Raw genomic sequence first — 16,473 nt, forward strand, 5'->3', positions numbered from 1 at the left:
AGCCGGCCAGTGGTTCTGTTCCAGGTTTACCCAACCAAGAAACCAGTATGTTGCAAAGGATGTTATTCATTACTTCCCATTTAACCTCCCCTTGTGGGAGCCTAGTCAGGGTTCCAGAGCTATGGAATTATGTCACTGATTATTGGACTAATGGACTCTAAAAAGGACTGTCTTGCCTATTTAAGGTATGACTACCTCATGGTGCAGAGACACCAGGAAAATACCAAAATACCACTTAGAAGAACTTGTACAGGAATGTGTGTTGGAAACATCTAGTCGGGAACCATAAAAAAGACGGAGACAGAAAATGCAGTAAAAATCACACCTTTTAATAAAATGGTAAAAATGGTACAACTGGTAAACGTAGTCAAAACATAGCCAGGGTTCGGTAGCCAAATCGGGTAGTCAGAACAAGCCAGGAAATCAGGAAGCCAGAGATCAGCGTAGTCAGGGGCAGCAGACAGGATCAGTAACCAGAAGGGACGTCAGCCAGGCAAGTCTTCAACGGGAACACAGCAGAGAGTCTCTAGAAATGTTGACCAAGGCGAAGGCATTGTAGAAATGAACCAGGCAGTTTAAATAGCCAGAAGGGGCTGGCTGTGGGCTTGACTGACGAGCAGGAGATGATCAACAGGTGAGCCACTGTGGAACGAGGAGTACTAGCAATTAACAGACAGCTGAGCAACCTGAGCACAGAGAAGGAAGGGCTGAGAGCCCAGACCCTGACACATCTATGTTGAACTGTTCATTTATCATACTTAAATTATTTTAGTAAAGAACTTTGTTTACATATTCATCTTTCCCTTGTTTGATGTCACTTTAGAATAATATTAAAAGGGTGTAGACATGCGCAATTCAAATTTTTGGTTATTCAGAGATTCTGAGGTATCCGAATAAAATAGCAATTAATTTAGTTGAAATTCATTTAATTTTGTGTTGTATATTCATACTCTAATGAATTCCAAATTTTTGGAATGATTCGAATTCGGATCAGTCACAAAATTATCGACCAATTTAAATTCTGTGTTAAGAATAGCTGGTTGTTAAGGACTGGGCTGGGAAGCCCGCTAACTCATCGCTGACTCACCCAGGTGATCCCGCCCCCTTGTGACATCATTGGCCGTGGAGTGCTGGTTTGATGACATCACATGGGGATGGGGTCACCCAATTGTTGGTTATTAGTTATTTAAGAACTGTCAGATGGCAGAGCTTTTGCCAGGTGCAGAGCTTTTGTTTTGGGTCGGTGGTAGTGGTGGGTATCATGATTGATGTTGGATCTACTCCCAGGGACATTTGTTTTTTGTGTGTTTTTTTTCTAGGATTTGTCAAAAACTGTCTCTGTATTTTTATTTCTTTTTGACACTTTTTTTGGTGAATGAGTACTCCATACTCATTCACATTGGGGGGTGGGATGTTGGGGCCCCCTTGTTAAAGGGGGCTTCCAGATTCTGATAAGCCTCCCGATAAGCCTCCTGCCCGCAGACCCCCACAACCACCGGCCAGGGTTGTGGGGAAGAAGCCCATGTCCCCATCAACATGAGTGCCTTGGGGTGGGGGGGCAGAGCCCCTCTGCCCCAAATTCCCCCCTATGTTGAGGGCATATGGCCTGGTATGGTTCAGGAGGGGGGAGCACTCATTCGTCCCTCCTTTCCTGGCCTGCTGGGCTGCATGGATTAAGACGCTGTTTTTTCCTGCATTTTTCATTGCCGCCATTTTTTTGTTTCCATTTCAGCTGTCAGTGGAGAAGCCCGCTGACAGCAGACGAGTCATCGGTTGTTAAAGACGCGGCAGCCGGATTCCCAGCCAGCTCCTTAACAACCAGCTATTCTTCACACAGAATTCAAACCGGTCGATAATTTTTTGACCGATCAGAATTCGAATCGTTCTGAAAATTTGTTAGAAAATTTATAAACGAAACAAAATTAAACAGTTTGAAACTAAACTAAACAAATTCTAAAACAATTTAACTAAATGAAATTAGTAACATAACAAATCTATCTGAAATGAAACCAAACACATCTTTCCATTTTCCACACATGTCTAAAGGGTGCATGCATGATTGGCATATCACAAAACAGGGTTTACACCTGGGGACAAGACGAGATAGAGAAGATGCAATACAGATGTCTAACGTGCAGTGCAGGCTATTCAGAGGAGGCTATAATGCCGTTGCGAACGACTACAGTGCTAGTGTCTATGTGCATAGGCAGCCAGTCGGACAGGAAGCATAGGTAATTTGGCATAAAGAAATGAATGTCACTCTGGGTGAACCATTACTCACTCCTCACTGCCAGTCTATCACAAGGGTGCCGCACAGCCTGTTTGTGACAGCATGCAAAAAAGAAAAAGTCAGCAAATTCTGGACTTTTTTTGCAAGGTAACTTGGCACAGGTGATGGAAGGCCCTGGTAGTGAAGGAGCATGTGTGCTTAGGCTCCTTCCCTAGCAACTTCAACCCAGTATTGGGTACGACTCACAGCACGAGGCATCCTAGGGACCCAGTCTGTATGTCACAGAAGTTGCAAGGTGGCCTCAGGAGAGGATAAGCACAGTTTTGTACAAAGTTGAGCTTCCTAGTATTCAAGTTTATTATACAAATTGATGCCACTGGGATGAGGTGACTGGTTCAGTCCAGTGGAAGCTCTGCGACACCGGCTCAGAAATGCTTCACTAACAAGAGAGAAGAGTTATGAAGTGCATTGAGGAACAGTCATCCATAGTGTACAATGTAAAGAGTTACAGAAGTTGGTCTATGGATTACAAGGAGTTAATGTCTGTGGGAAGAAGTGGGGCTTCTGCAGAACTTCCTTAAATGCATTTGTGTTAAATAAACAGCCTCAGCCTGCCTCTGGGGGCACTAGCGAGCACTCTCTCCTCATCCCTGTATGGGCACCGCCCACAATCATCTTAATTCATGCATCATCCAGGGTGAATATTTACTTACTAAACTAAAATGCTGGCATGGAGGAGAAACCATTTTATAAATCCTGGTGCCTGGGCAGTTCTTGGGTGTGTTCTTAAAGTGGTTGAATACCCTTATTTTAATTTTTAACCTACAGGTAAGCTTATAATAAGGCTTACCTGTAGGTAAAATGACTATCTCCTAAACTTGTACGGTTTAGGAGATATTCACTTTGTATGCAGCCGCTGACATCAGCAGCGCATGCGCTGTGAATGCCCAGCTGAAGGTTCGGCAGACACTGGGAAGAAGACTCCCATGCGCATGCGTGGGAGTGACGTCATCGCGGCTCTGGCCACTCACAGCGCTGGAGCCACGAACCCGGAAGAAACGACAAGGGCAAAATGTCAGCTCCCGTGGACCGGGCTGCGATACGGGGACCTCATTCTAAAGCAAGTATTTCATAATGAACGGGTATACAACTGCTTTAAAGGTGATCTATAGGCACAGCTCACACTTTCATTTTAGAACATCAGCATTGTAATGAAAATACAAACAATAGATATATTTGACAATCCAATATAAGCTTACTTGAAAAATCGCATTTCATGCTGTGAGTTCTGTCTGTCTGCTGGTCATCTCTTTCCACAACTTGCATGATTCCCCTCTGCTGTTTAGTTTCCATTTCTAAGGACTACATATCCCATGGTACATTTCTTCCTGCAAGCTGTGATTCCTGTACTGACTCTGCCTCCTGAAACTCCTCCTCTCAGTAGTTCTATAATTCAAAAAGCAGACTCTGTGAAATGTGTGACTCAGCAATACCTACTCAAAGGCATGGTGAATAATACTAATTCAAGGAAATAAATGTTTGGAGATCTTCACAAAGTAAGTTTACTAACTTCTAGATCATTTAGATTATTAGGAGTAGGCCTAATTCAAATATTGTGTGGAAATGAACATGTGATTTGACATTTTATAGTTACGCTTTAAAAGTAGGACACAGGTCAGCCCCAGCTGCAGCCTCCCAACCTGTGAATGAATACTAATTTAAAATATTGCCCTCTGATCACTGGGGGAGAGCAGACTGAGAAAATGCTTCCTCCTCCCAGCAGCAGACTTATGACAGGCAAGGCAAAGTCACTTGTCTGGACCCAATAGATTTTAGTTAACCGCTTCAGCCCCGGAAGATTTGGCTGCTGAATGACCAGGCCATTTTTTGCGATTCAACACTGCGTCGCTTTAACTGACAAGTGTGCAGTCGTACGGCACTGCACCCAAACAAGATTTCTTTTGGTGGTATTTGATCCTCTCTGCGATATTTATTTTTTGCGCTATAAACAAAAAAAGAGCGACAATTTTGAAAAACACACAATATTTTGTACTGTTTGCTATAATAAATATCCCCATTTTTTTTAAAAAAAAAAGCAAATTTTTTCTCAGTTTAGGCTGATAAGTATTCTTCTACATATTTTTGGTAATAAAAATCGCAATAAGCGTATATTGATTGGTTTGCGCAAAAGTTTTATAGCCTCTACAAAATAGAGGATAATTTATAGCATTTTTATTATTTTTTTTTATACTAGTAATGGTGGCGATATGCGATTTTTATTAGGACTGCGACATTATGGCAGACACATCGGACACTTTTGACCCATTTTTGGGACCATTGGCGTTCACACAGCGATCAGTGCTATAAAAATGCACTGATTATTGTAAAAACGTCACTGGCAGGGAAGGGGTTAACACTAGGGGGCAATCAAGGGGTTAACTGTGTTCGCTCTCTGTGTTCTAACTGAAGGGGGAGGGGACTGTGTAGGGGAGATGACAGATCGCTGTTCACAGACGATCAGTCTCTTCTCCCCTCAGTGAACCTGGATTTGTTTACACAGACAGATCCCGGTTCTCGGTGTGTCACAAGCGATCGCGGGAGCCTGGCGGTCATCGCGACCGCCTGGCACTCTAATCGGCTCCGGGGGCGAGCAGCTGGCGCGCGCGCCCCTAGTGACCACAGGGTGAAGCGACGTTACATAATGTCGTTTCGCCCAGCTGTGCCATTCTGCCGCAGTTAAACTGCGGCGGCTAGTCGGCAAGTGGTTAAAAAAGGCACAGCCTTTTTGAAATAAATAATATTGTTTTCTGTATTGTGACATGTTAGAAATGTATTAATGTAGGCTTGTAAAGTAACTACAGCCATACCCCACTTTTAATTACGCAATGGGGTTTATTTACTAAAGCAGGAAAGTGCAAAATCAGGCTCACTTCTGCATAGAAACCAATGGGCTTCTAGCCCCAGCTTGTTCAATTAAGCTTTGGTAATAAAACCTGGAAGCTCATTGGTTTCTATGCAGAAGTGAGCCTGATTTTGCACTTTCCAGCTTTAGTAAATAAACCCCATTGTGTACTTAAAAGTGGGGTATGCCTGTAATAAGTTCACTTTCATCCACAAATTAGAAACATTCTTGCAGCCTGCATAAAGTGGAGTGTACAATGAGATGCTCGTCTCCGGTTTTCAAAGAAATCTAGTTTCCGTTCATTTGTTGCAGCAGTGGCAGAACTACCGCCATAGCAACCCACGCGGACTCTATGTGGCCTGCAGCCGAGTGGGGGCCCGGTCAAAGTTGCTAATAGAATTCTTTTTTACCCGATTTTTCAACACCCGCCGCCACCGCCGCCGCTAGAGGTCTGTGGCCGGTGGAGATAATGTCTCCGCCGGCCGCCATTTTTGTGAAGACCAGAGTTAGAAATGACAAGCGGAGCCTGCCGAATGGCTACAATAGAAATAGAGCTGCGGTGCCGCCCACCCCCTGACCCCGGTCTGTCTGTCATCTGTGACCTGTTGTGGAAAGGGGAGGGGGGTGGGCGGTGCCGCAGCTCAATTTTTATTGTAGCCGGTGTCTTGTCAAATAGAGTCCCCTATCATATAGTGTCCTCCCTGTACTGCGCAGGCGCAGTACGGAGGACAAACGAGACGCCGAAAGTCTCCGAAGTTTAACAGCTGATCATCAGCTGTACACGGCGCCTGCGCTGTTATTCTCACCCTATGTCCAGGATCATTCCCTACTATCCAAGTGGACATAGAGTGAGAATATATAGTTGCCGAGCGCAGCGAGGCCGTGCCCGAAGCGTGGCGAGCGAAGCGAGCCTGCGAGGGGCCCTCTTACACAGCCATCGCTAAGAACTGCCGAAGCGCCGTGTACAGCTGATGGTCAGCTGATCAACTTCGGACATTTTCGGCATCTCCTTCTGCTCCGTACTGTGCAAGCGCTGCGCCTGCGCAGTACGGAGCGGACACTATCCGATAGGAGGACACTATATGGCAGAACACCGGCCAGCTCCGCCTCTATTTTGTTCCTCCTGGGGCTTCATTAATGGCGGTGTTCTGTCCGAGTTTCCAACTCATCAGATTTTCTGAATGTAAGGAGGCACTCCACTGGCTGGGGATACCTGAGATGTAAGGAAACACTCCGCTGGGGACACCTGAGATGTAAGGAAGCATTCCCCTGGGGACACCTGAGATGTAAGGAAGCACTCCGCTGGCTGGGGACAGTGACACCTGAGATATAAGGAAACACTCCGCTGGGGACACCTGAATGTAAGAAGGCACTCCGCTGGGGACACCTGAGATTTAAGGAAGCATTCCGCTGGGGACACCTGAGATTTAAGGAAGCATTCCGCTGGGGACACCTGAGATTTAAGGAAGCATTCCCCTGGGGACACCTGAGATTTAAGGAGGCACTCCGCTAGCTGGGGACAGTGACACCTGAGATGTAAGGAAGCACTGCGCTGGCTGGGGACAGTGACACCTGAGATGTAAGGAAGCACTCCGATGGCTGGGGACAGTGACACCTGAGATTTAAGGAAACACTTCGCTGGACACCCCTTGAGATGTAAGGAAGCATTCCGCTGGGGACACCTGAGATGTAAGGCAGCATTCCGCTGGGGACACCCGAGATGTAAGGAAGCACTCCGCTAGCTGGGGAAAGTGACACCTGAGATGTAAGGAAACACTCCACTGGGGACACCTGAGATGTAAGGAGGCACTCCGCTGGGGACACCTGATGGCATCTGGTGACAGGCGACGTGGCAAGTGACACACTCAGGGCTCCTAATGATTCTGCATTATGGTGAGTTGAACTATTTCATTTTATATTACAATGTAATGATAGAAATAAAGCGCTTCAATCACCGATTTTATTGGCAAATTTTTGTTTTGTTGTTCGAAATTAATATAAGCTGTTGCCTGGGTACTGTGCCACATGAGTGTGGTAATCTGTTGTTCAATGGCATTAGTTAATTTTTTTTGGGGGGGGCATACAACATTTTACTATGGGGCCCTGTGATTTCTAGTTACGCCCCTGTGTTGCAGCTTTGTGTTTCTGTACCATGAACATTCTGAGTATTTGCTGTTGCTTATATGTTAACAGTGCAGTTCATCATATAGTGTTTAGTTTACTAGTCAATGAATAGGTCAGTTTTTATTTGCTATCAGCTCCTGTTTCATTATGGCTTAGATTACATAACCCATATTGTGAAATATAAACTACATTCACAGCAGACAATGAAAGTTCACATCTCAGCGGATGGTAATGAAGTTGTGAAATTGCAGACAACCACCCTGCCTTGAGTCAAGTAAAGATATTAAGATCCATGGAAAAAAAAAAAAGTGTAAGCAGGCACATAAGGTAAAATAGCTGTTGAGATAAGCTTAGAAATATTTGTCAGTCAAATTGTTTCCCAACCCAGATTTTACAACATCGTAGCACATTTATTTCTTGTGTAACAGGCTGATTAAGTGCAATTAAAATGTAATAGGTATGAAACATCGGGTTCCCAAATAAATTTTGTTTTTATATTGCAGCAGTGACACAAAGACTATTTACTAAACATGAAATGACATGTACTTTCTTGAGAAAGAAAAGAAATGACATGTACAATAGGATTTATCTTAATTATTTAAAGAGACACTGTCACTTTGCCTATTTAAAATTAAGTAACAGTGTCTACTTCACCCCCACTCCACTCCGCCCACCCCCTATCAGCCATGTATACTTATCTATCCACATTACCTAGCTGCCCCCTCACCCCACCCAAAACTCTTGTTCTTTACTCTGACAGAACGGGGCTTCCAGGCATTAAAGCGGGGGTCCACCTATCTATCGTTTTTTGAATTAATTCACAAACTTTTCTTCTCAGCATTACATACTCACATATTGTGTGTAATATGTCCGCCTGTGTCAGATTTCGTTGGAAAGAATAACTTATATTATTCACTGCAGGTGGTTTCCATCTTCATTGTGGGCATTTGAAGCCCACAAGCATTTATTTCCTGGATGTGGTGAATGCTGTGCTCCCAGCATTCACCGCTCGTTCCCGCACATGCTCAGTGGCATCCTGGGAAGCCTGAGACTAGAGAGGCTAGAAACACGCCTACTCCCACGGGAGGAGAACCAGGAAGTGCAAAGAAGAATAGAAAAATAAAAGGTAATTACGGCGATTTAAATTTTTTTAAACGGCATGTCAGCATCTAGGTAAGGAAGACAATACATACAGATATTGTTCAAAATTTGGGTGGAACCCCGCTTTAAGGAGCATATGACTGTGTTGAGTGACCAGTCACAAGGCTGGAAAGCACTGTCACATGGGGATGGGTACACAAATGTCATCCATCTGGGTAAATTATAACAGCAATAGACACCGGAGCTGTGGATTCCTGCTGTGAGGAGGCAGTAAAGGAGCATGGATAGATGGGTATCTATGGCTGAGAGGGTGGGTTATTAGGTGACATTGTCACTTTTCCCTGAATAGGAAGTGAAAGTGGTCTTTAAAAGAGAAGTATGGGTTTCAGGAAAAAAAAATATATACTCATCTGTCCACTGCCACTTCTAAAGCTGGCCATAAATTGAGTGATTTTCATGATTGCAGGAAAGAAAATTTCTTGATCCCCTCAACACAGTCACAACACAGTAAAATTGCACAGGCTGGTTGTACCCAAGTTGGTAAATCGATCAACTTGAGTATATTCAGCCCGCCTATACATGGTTCGAATCTTGGCCGGCCCCTACTGAACAGGCCGAGATTCGAACCATCTATGGCTGGCTTAAGACTGGGAACTGAGCAATCAAAGACCACTGATCAGTTAGTTCTCGGCTCTGTGATGTCAGCAAGCCCGCTGTTGGCTAAAAATGGGTCACAGGAGGGCAAACCTAACTGCAGGGCCGGTCCTAGACGGGGTGCATGGGGTGCAGTGCACCCGAGCGCCAGAGAGGTGGGGGCGCTGAAGCGCCAGAGTGCTCCCCTCCCTCCTCCTCCTCCTCTTGTTTGTGTCCAGCGGCGCCTCTCTGCCGGTGTTCTAAGAAGAAAGGCGCCGCTGTATTAACTGCTCAAGCCGGAGATGAGAAGGGAGGCAGAGCGGCTGGTCTCTGTGTGGAGAGAGACCAGCCGTGAGTGATGTCGCGCGCGGGGGGAGGGGGGGAGGGGGGGAGGAGCGGTCCGTGCTGACACATTCTCCTCCTCTCTGTGTCTCTCACTCCTGCTGCCTGCTGTGTACACTTCTGTTCTCCACCCGGGCGGCGCGGCTGCACACTGTCCTCTCCTCTCCAGCTGCCGCCCGGGTGTTTTTATGTACTGTACCCTAATGGAGGGGGGGGGGGTCTGTACTAATGGAGAAGGGGGGTCTGCCCTGGGGGGTCATTACTAATAGAGGGGGGTCTGTACTAATGGAGGGAGGGTCTGTCCTGGGGGGTCTGTAGTAATGGAGGGAGGGTCTGTCCTGGTGGGTCTGTAGTAATGGAGGGAGGGTCTGTCCTGGGGGGTCTGTAGTAATGGAGGGAGGGTCTGTCCTGGGGGGTCTGTAGTAATGGAGGGGGGGTCTGTCCTGGGGGGTCTGTAGTAATGGAGGGAGGGTCTGTCCTGGGGGGTCTGTAGTAATGGAGGGGGGGTCTGTCCTGGGGGGTCTGTAGTAATGGAGGGGGGGTCTGTCCTGGGGGGTCTGTAGTAATGGAGAGGGGGTCTGTCCTGGGGGGTCTGTAGTAATGGAGAGGGGGTCTGTCCTGGGGGGTCTGTAGTAATGGAGGGGGGGTCTGTCCTGGGGGTCTGTACTAATGGAGGGGGGTCTATACTAATGGAGGGGGTCTGTCCTGGGGGGTCTGTACTAATGGAGGGGGGTCTGTCCTGGGGGGGTCTATACTAATGGAGGGGGGTCTGTCCTGGGGGGTCTGTAGTAATGGAGGCGGGGTCTGTCCTGGGGGGTCTGTACTAATGGAGGGGGGTCTGTCCTGGGGGGTCTATACTAATTGAGGGGGGTCTGTCTTGGGGGGTCTGTACTAATGGGGGGGGGGTCTGTCCTGGGGGGTCTGTACTAATAGAGGGGGGTCTGTACTAATGAAGGAGGGGTCTGTCCTGGGGGGTCTGTACTAATGGAGGGGGGTCTGTACTAATGGAGGTGGGGTCTGTCCCGGGGGGGTCTGTACTAATGGAGGGGGGTCTGTCCTGGGGGGGTCTGTACTAATGCAGGGGGGTCTGTCCTGGGGGGGCTGTACTAATGGAGGGGGGGTTTCCTGGGGGGGGGTCTGTACTGAGGAAGGTCTGTACTGAGGGAGGGGTTTATACTTAGTGCGGGTTCTTCACTGATGGAGGGGGTCTATACTTAGTGGAGGGGGGTCTGTACTGAGGGGCGACTATAGTTGATGGAAGGGGGAGTGACCCCAACCCTAGTGATGCCAATGCAGCTGCGGGCTCTTCTTTCCCCCCTCTCCCCCCTCCCTCTCCCTCTCGCGCACGCTGCTGTACTAGTGAGCAGCGCTTGCCAGCACAGCTGCCCACTATGTATCTTCCCCCGCCTTCATATGCCCAGGGAAGAAACAGAATAGAAAAAGGAGCAGAGAAGAGGATTGTGGGACATGTAGTCCCGAGGACTGGCAGCCCCACTGTAACACGGAAACTGGAGCTCACACAGCATGCTCAGCTGAATGGGAGAGAGAGAGCCAGGAGTCCGGGAAAGCTTTCAGGGAAGTACACCCAGGACTCCAGAGGGAGAGGACATTGCTGAGGGAACCCCATCAGAGAGAGAACCCCGCTGCCCTGCGCCACCAGAGGGAAAGCCACACAGCCTAGCACCATCCCTGGTGGAGAAAGGAATGGAGTCATTGTCAGAATACAGATCTGGGTGCTATCCAGCGGAGTCACCACGGGCAATTCAGAGTGAGCTGACTCCTGATCAGAGGAACCGTTGCTGTATCGCTGGGTCAGGTGAGAGGGTCGATTGGCCATTATTTACTAACGTCCATAGGAAATGCAGTCTCTGACCATCTCCTGTACTATGTCTGCAGTCTCTGACCATCACCTGTATTATGTCTGCAGTCTCTGATCATCTCCTGTACTATGTCTGCAGTCTCTGATCATCTCCTGTACTATGTCTGCAGTCTCTGATCATCTCCTGTACTATGTCTGCAGTCTCTGACCATCTCCTGTAATATGTCTGCAGTCTCTGATCATCTCCTGTATTATGTCTGCAGTCTCTGATCATCTCCTGTATTATGTTTGCAGTCTCTGATCATCTCCTGTACTATGTCTGCAGTCTCTGATCATCTCCTGTACTGTGTCTGCAGTCTCTGATCATCTCCTGTAGTATGTCTGCAGTCTCTGATCATCTCCTGTAGTATGTCTGCAGTCTCTGACCATCTCCTGTACTATGTCTGCAGTCTCTGACCATCTCCTGTACTATGTCTGCAGTCTCTGATCATCTCCTGTACTATGTCTGCAGTCTCTGATCATCTCCTGTACTATGTCTGCAGTCTCTGACCATCTCCTGTACTATGTCTGCAGTCTCTGACCATCTCCTGTACTATGTCTGCAGTCTCTGATCATCTCCTGTACTATGTCTGCAGTCTCTGATCATCTCCTGTACTATGTCTGCAGTGTCTGATCATCTCTTATATCCTGTCTGCAGTCTCTGACCATCTCCTGTACTATGTCTGCAGTCTCTGATCATCTCCTGTACTATGTCTGCAGTCTCTGATCATCTACTGTACTATGTCTGCAGTGTCTGACCATCTCCTGTAATATGTCTGCAGTCTCTGATCATCTCCTGTACTATGTCTGCAGTCTCTGATCATCTCCTGTACTATGTCTGCAGTCTCTAATCATTTCCTGTATTATGTCTGCAGTCTCTGATCATCTCCTGTACTATGTCTGCAGTCTCTGATCATCTCATGTACTATGTCTGCAGTCTCTGATCATCTCCTGTACTATGTCTGCAGTCTCTGATCATCTCCTGTATTATGTATGCAGTCTCTGACCATCTCCTGTACTATATCTGCAGTCTCTGATCATCTCTTATATCCTGTCTGCAGTCTCTGATCATCTCCTGTAGTATGTCTGCAGTCTCTGATCATCTCCTGTAGTATGTCTGCAGTCTCTGATCATCTCCTGTAGTATGTCTGCAGTCTCTGATCATCTCCTGTACTATGTCTGCAGTCTCTGATCATCTCCTGTACTATGTCTGCAGTCTCTGATCATCTCCTGTACTATGTCTGCAGTCTCTGATCATCTCCTGTATTATGTCTGCAGTCTCTGACCATCTCCTGTACCATGTCTGCAGTCTCTGATCATCTCCTGCACTATGTCTGCAGTCTCTGATCATCTCCTGTACTATGTCTGCAGTCTCTGATCATCTCCTGTACTATGTCTGCAGTCTCTGATCATCTCCTGTACTATGTCTGCAGTCTCTGATCATCTCCTGTATTATGTCTGCAGTCTCTGATCATCTCCTGTATTATGTCTGAAGTCTTTGATCATCTCTTATATCCTGTCTGCAGTCTCTGATCATCTCTTATATCCTGTCTGCAGTCTCTGATCATCTCCTGTACTATGTCTGCAGTCTCTGATCATCTCCTGTACTATGTCTGCAGTCTCTGATCATCTCCTGTATTATGTCTGCAGTCTCTGACCATCTCCTGTACTATATCTGCAGTCTCTGATCATCTCTTATATCCTGTCTGCAGTCTCTGATCATCTCCTGTAGTATGTCTGCAGTCTCTGATCATCTCCTGTACTATGTCTGCAGTCTCTGATCATCTCCTGTATTATGTCTGCAGTCTCTGACCATCTCCTGTACCATGTCTGCAGTCTCTGATCATCTCCTGTACTATGTCTGCAGTCTCTGATCATCTCCTGTACTATGTCTGCAGTCTCTGATCATCTCCTGTACTATGTCTGCAGTCTCTGATCATCTCCTGTACTATGTCTGCAGTCTCTGATCATCTCCTGTATTATGTCTGCAGTCTCTGATCATCTCCTGTACTATGTCTGAAGTCTTTGATCATCTCTTATATCCTGTCTGCAGTCTCTGATCATCTCCTGTACTATGTCTGCAGTCTCTGATCATCTCCTGTACTATGTCTGCAGTCTCTGATCATCTCCTGTACTATGTCTGCAGTCTCTGATCATCTCCTGTACTATGTCTGCAGTCTCTGATCATCTCCTGTACTATGTCTGCAGTCTCTGATCATCTCCTGTACTATGTCTGCAGTCTCTGACCATCTCCTGTAATATGTCTGCAGTCTCTGACCATCTCCTGTACTATGTCTGCAGTCTCTGATCATCTCCTGTAGTATGTCTGCAGTCTCTGATCATCTCCTGTACTATGTCTGCAGTCTCTGATCATCTCCTGTACTATGTCTGCAGTCTCTAATCATCTCCTGTACTATGTCTGCAGTCTCTGATCATCTCCTGTAATATGTCTGCAGTCTCTGATCATCTCCTGTACTATGTCTGCAGTCTCTGATCATCTCCTGTACTATGTCCCCAGTCTCTGATCATCTCCTGTATTATGTCTGCAGTCTCTGATCATCTCTTATATCCTGTCTGCAGTCTCTGATCATCTCCTGTACTTTGTCTGCAGTCTCTGATCATCTCCTGTATTATGTCTGCAGTCTCTGACCATCTCCTGTATTATATCTGCAGTCTCTGATCATCTCCTGTACTATGTCTGCAGTCTCTGATCATCTCCTGTACTATGTCTGCAGTCTCTGGCCATCTCCTGTAGTATGTCTGCAGTCTCTGATCATCTCCTGTACTATGTCTGCAGTCTCTGATCATCTCCTGTACTATGTCTGCAGTCTCTGACCATCTCCTGTAATATGTCTGCAGTCTCTGACCATCTCCTGTACTATGTCTGCAGTCTCTGATCATCTCCTGTAGTATGTCTGCAGTCTCTGATCATCTCCTGTACTATGTCTGCAGTCTCTGATCATCTCCTGTACTATGTCTGCAGTCTCTAATCATCTCCTGTACTATGTCTGCAGTCTCTGATCATCTCCTGTAATATGTCTGCAGTCTCTGATCATCTCCTGTACTATGTCTGCAGTCTCTGATCATCTCCTGTACTATGTCCCCAGTCTCTGATCATCTCCTGTATTATGTCTGCAGTCTCTGATCATCTCTTATATCCTGTCTGCAGTCTCTGATCATCTCCTGTACTTTGTCTGCAGTCTCTGATCATCTCCTGTATTATGTCTGCAGTCTCTGACCATCTCCTGTATTATATCTGCAGTCTCTGATCATCTCCTGTACTATGTCTGCAGTCTCTGATCATCTCCTGTACTATGTCTGCAGTCTCTGGCCATCTCCTGTATTATATCTGCAGTCTCTGATCATCTCCTGTACTATGTCTGCAGTCTCTGACCATCTCCTGTACTATGTCTGGGGGCTCTTTCTAACAGACTCTCTAACAGAAGCCCTCTCTGTGTGCATCAGAGAGACCCCCCTCCAGGTCTCATTAGTGTACTCTCTTCCTGTATTTTCTTTATTAAAAGATCACAGGAGGATCCCAGGGTAACAAAGACTTCTTAGGGGAGCATCTCTGTGTTTGAGTCGTTGCCATAGAAACATTTGTAAAGGGGAGGAGTTGGTAAGATGACCACGCCCATGTGGGGGCGCCAAAAATATTTCTGCACCCAGGCGCCGGTGACCCTAGGATCGGCCCTGCCTAACTGCCCTCCTGTAACCCACAGAAGAAGCATGTCAAAAAAAGCTTTCGCCATACTTTTCATTTAAGTCTCCATAAGTGTCAAATTGTGCTTTCCACATTGTAACTATGCCTCCTTAGGTTGATAATGTGCATTGGCCTGTCTGTCCACTAATGTATCACAACTATGCAATACAGGTAAAGTAAAAAAGCAACTAGAACATTAGATAGGTGGAAAAGTTGCCCTCAAAAAAGGAAAGAAAAGAGGAAGGTTGTCCCAGTGTAAATTCATTTGGCTTCCACCTACCTAAAACCAAGGAATGGATTGCCTCCATTAACCTGCAATGAACCCCTCCATACCTTATCTCATAAGGATCACAAGTCTTAGTTTGCTGTTCTTCCCAAAAAACACCTCATTCAAATTCTCAGATATCATTGGACAGAGGCTTTTGCCATTTAAAAGAGAGATAACCTGTGATATGCTTACATTTTCTATAATATTTTTGGTAATGAGGATAAAAATATTATATCATTTGGTAAAATACTTCAAAAATATTGTGTGCTGTATATACAGTAAATTGGCATTATGAAGGGATTCCTTTTTGTAGCCAGTACCAATGCACAGATGATGAAAACAATGCAAATTAAAGCCAATAATTGCAAGTAGTAAATCTTGATGAGATGAAAAGTAAAGCACTGAAAAATTCTGCTGAAAATGTAATCTGACAAAAAGCAACAACACACATTGGCAGGTAGCCTTGGTATAAAAACCATAATTATAGTGCTTTAGGAGCTGTCTGCCTAGGGACCCCAGAAGATTGATCTGGTTACAGTCAAAACTGAGGGATTGTTCACTGAAACCTACCACCACAGACTCTTTGTGGTTTTCTATGCTGACGGTCCCAACATGCACAAACCTTATTGGACATTTTGTGGCAATGGTCAAAAAATACACAAAAACGTCACACTCGAACTGGAATACAATATGTGTAAATTTGTGTCGCTTAGAAAAGCCATTCAAACTTTAACAAACAATAATGATTTAAAAATTTGCGAGCCTGTTGATCACAAAGCAGGCAGAGTTTCTGCATTAACAATGACACCTGAAAAGGTTGCTCCTTGTGACCAGCCTATTGCAAATGTAAGGGGATGACACAACTACAGATTCCAACAATTACGCCCTACAACTTTTCATTTCCCATAGCCAAAGCCAGTGACCAAGATAGGATAGATAACTTTGGTCATTTTATCACCTAATAGGTTTCTGCATTTTCATTGGAACAGCAAGCTTGTGATCTGGGAAAAAATAAAACTACTATTATCTATAGTGTACTGTTAATGTGCTTTGGATGTAGACTTTATGAGTTTTCACAAAGAGGACAGAAAATTGTAATATATAGTTTCCCATTATTATCCCAAAATGTTGCCAGTACATCCATAATGCCCCGTACACACGGTCGGACATTGATCGGACATTCCGACAACAAAATCCATGCATTTTTTCCGACGGATGTTGGCTCAAACTTGTCTTGCATACACACAGTGGAAAATCCGATCGCTCTGAACGCGGTGACGTAAAACACATACGTCGGGACTATAAACGGGGC

General features: G+C 45.9%; 1 long non-coding RNA gene across 1 annotated transcript in view; it reads right to left on the bottom strand.

The window, feature by feature from the left end:
• Positions 1-314: 314 nt before the first annotated feature.
• The window catches only part of LOC141132215 (uncharacterized), a 29,413-nt gene continuing 13,254 nt past the window's right edge, over positions 315-16,473 (bottom strand). Inside the window, exons 2-3 of the long non-coding RNA XR_012242870.1 lie at positions 3,490-3,676; positions 315-642 (exon numbers count right to left, since the gene is read on the bottom strand). This is a non-coding gene — a long non-coding RNA (uncharacterized lncRNA). The remainder of the gene's footprint in view (positions 643-3,489; positions 3,677-16,473) is intronic.

The sequence above is a fragment of the Aquarana catesbeiana genome, linkage group LG03 (assembly GCF_042186555.1).
Source record: "Aquarana catesbeiana isolate 2022-GZ linkage group LG03, ASM4218655v1, whole genome shotgun sequence".
Classification (NCBI taxonomy): Eukaryota; Metazoa; Chordata; class Amphibia; order Anura; family Ranidae; genus Aquarana; species Aquarana catesbeiana.